This window comes from Bos grunniens, chromosome 9, assembly GCF_055505025.1.
Source record: "Bos grunniens cultivar Pamir isolate PY7600 chromosome 9, Bosgru_T2T1.0, whole genome shotgun sequence".
In the NCBI taxonomy this organism is placed as follows: domain Eukaryota; kingdom Metazoa; phylum Chordata; class Mammalia; order Artiodactyla; family Bovidae; genus Bos; species Bos grunniens.
Genome location: NC_141173.1, coordinates 1,016,608 through 1,019,626, shown reverse-complemented (window position 1 = coordinate 1,019,626; position 3,019 = coordinate 1,016,608). Strand labels below are relative to the sequence as shown.

The following is a 3,019-nucleotide window of genomic DNA, read 5'->3' as shown; positions in this document are numbered from 1 at the left end:
TCCTCATAGTTAATAAGAAATTCTGGGTCCAGAACACATGCCCATAACAAATATACACTATCAGGTGCTAGAATTAGCCAGAGTTGCAGTTCACGTTTACACAGACAGAGTTGGGAGAGACAGTTCCTTTGAACAAAAGAAAAGAGATTGATGTGGGGCTTAGGTAAGAGTACTGGTGTTGGACATATGAGAAGCTCCAGATTGCCACTGGCTATAAAATTATCAGAGTAGAAAGCTATATTTTTAAGAAATATAGTTTCAGGTCCAAAATTTGGTCTTTTAGAATATTCTTTAAATGATGCAAGTAAAATGTTGGAATTATCTTCTAAATTATTGCTACCTGGAATTGGCTTTATTGACTAAAGTCACATATAAGAATGGGTTCTATGGGTTCTCAGTGTTGATTTGTATTACATGATGCCTTTGATGGTCTACTGCTAAATATCTAAATTGATTACAAAGCCAAAAGATCAGAGGAGAAAAGGAGATACAAATAAGAAAAGAAGAAAACTAGAAAAAAGCACAGTAGAGAGTCTGGATAAATACAGGAAGTTGTAAGCTTTTGCTCATACTTAAATCTATATATTGCTAAAACAAAATGAAACAAAAAAGTATATAAGGCAAGCATTATACATTTTAAAGTCTTCATTGTAGAAAATTCATATAGTCAACAAGTTTAGTGGTGAAAATCAGAGGTATCTTTTAGTTCATTTCCTTTCTTACTGCCATATGGCACCAGAATTTCTTTATGTCATTCTTCATCTCCAAGTTTCTCAGCGTGTAGATTAGAGGATTGAGCATGGAAGCAATGATAGTATAAAAAAGAGCGAAGACTTTGTCTCCTGGTAAAGTAGTTGCTGGACATATGTAAATGAAGAATAAAGGAGCAAAAAAGAGGACCCCCACAGTGATGTGGGAACTGCAGGTTGAGAGAGCTTTGTGGCGATTCTCTACAGAGTAGGACCTGACAGTGTACAAGATCACAGCATAGGATATCAACATAACCACAAAAGTCACCAGGCCCATGAGGCCCGAATTGGCAACGACAAGGAGGCTGATTCTGGTGGTGTCAGTGCAGGCCAGTTTCAGCAAAGGATACATATTGCAGAAGTAATGATCTATTTCATTTGGGCCACAGTAAGGTAAAAAGATGGCCAGGAGAAACTGACCGAAGGAATGCAGGACCCCCCCCCAGTGCAGGAAGCAGTGATCATGGCAACACACTTCTGTCTGGTCATGATCAGAGTGCAGAGCAGAGGCTTGCAGATGGCTGCATAGAGATCATAGGCCATCCCTGTGAGGATGAAGACCTCAATGCCCCCAAAGAAGTGAATGGTGAAGAGCTGTGTCATGCAGCCATGGTAGGAAATGATCTTCTTTGCTGCCAGCAAGTCAGCAATCAACTTGGGGGTCACAGTGGAGGTGTAACAAAGGTCTGCGAGGGAAGGTGACTCAGAAAGAAATACATGGGCTGCTTCATAAGTTGACTGGAGGCAATAGAAATCATGATAAGTAGGTTTCCGATCAGAATTGCAACATAACAAAGTAAGAACTGTAAAAACCAGAGAATTTCAATTTCCTCTTTCTGAGAAAGTCCTAAGAGAATAAATTCTGTGATGTTATTCCTATTTTCCATGATTCAGAGCAGTTTGTAGCCACCTGAAATTAAATAGTTAGCAATCTTTATAACTATGTAAATACGATGATGTATATTATTCCTTGTCATGGGCATTTTAAAATGGAAAGCATTCAAAACTTGAAGAAAAAGATTTGATTTTTATTTTGAAAGGCTTTCCTTACATTCTTTTTGTTCCTCTCTGGAAAATATTAATTCCTGATAAACAACTTTGATACCTAATTTAAAAACTAACACTGTAGAATGCAGCATATTTATGCAACTAGTCTATTAGCATGTATTATCAAACATAACTGGATAATATGCCTTGGTAGAATTCAAGAAATGGTACTGTAGAAAAAAAAAATCAGTCATCCCTTTCCTAGTCTCACTATTTGTTATTGAGAAAATAGGCACAGAAATGAAACCTTGAGAGAAAATTAAAAAGCACTTATATGTGGATAATGTTATATGTGAGAAATTTCCTTCCATCTATCCTAGGTGGAAATGTCAACCAATTTGGAATCATGATATATATATACATGGCCAAAATCAGCTATACATCTGTTGCACCTAATTTACAAATATTATTAATTTACAAATGTGCTTAATTTGCAGATAGAATATTATATTTATATTCAAACAAAAGGATAACAAGCAAAGTATAATTACCTCTATTTTTCAAAAGGTATCATCTCAAACTTTAAAAATATTTGTTTTTTACATTCAGTAAGGCATTTGAGGTTAATAGTAGGTTTCACTTGAATTTTAGTCTCACACAGTGTCTTTCTCACTTGCATAAATTGGCTTCTTTCTAATCGATGTACTCAAGCTGTTCAACTCTTCCTAATAATCAGGCATCCTAAAAACGTTTGTTTCTTTCTGTTCCTATATCACATGTCTTAATATCTCAGGCTGGCTTTTCTCTCTTCCATTCCTGTTATTTTTACCTCCTCTTCCTTCTAGTCACTGCTGTAAAGTAATGTAAAACCAACTCTAATAATATGCTCATAACTATTATGCCTTTGAACAAACCAATACCTTTCTACTGGCAGAAGTTCAAGAAGCATAGACTAGGGAGAACTACTGAGAATTAATCATACCACTAAATCACACCAAAATTCTCTACTTCAACTATATAAAACACAAGACCTTAGTATTTATTTATTTTTTTAAATTTTATTTTATTTTTAAACTTTACATAATTGTATTAGTTTTTCCAAATATCAAAATGAATCCGCCACAGGTATACATGTGTTCCCCATCCTAAACCCTCCTCCCTCCTCCCTCCCCATACCATCCCTCTGGGTCGTCCCAGTGCACTAACCCCAAGCATCCAGTATCGTGCATCGAACCTGGACTGGCATTAGACCTTAGTATTTAAAATATTTTATTTCATTTACT

The 3,019-nt window shown here is 35.8% G+C and overlaps 1 pseudogene; it reads right to left on the bottom strand.

Annotated features, from left to right (window-relative positions):
- Nucleotides 1-702: 702 nt before the first annotated feature.
- On the bottom strand, nt 703-1,636 carry LOC147365524 (olfactory receptor 4P4-like; annotated as a pseudogene).
- Nucleotides 1,637-3,019: the final 1,383 nt, after the last annotated feature.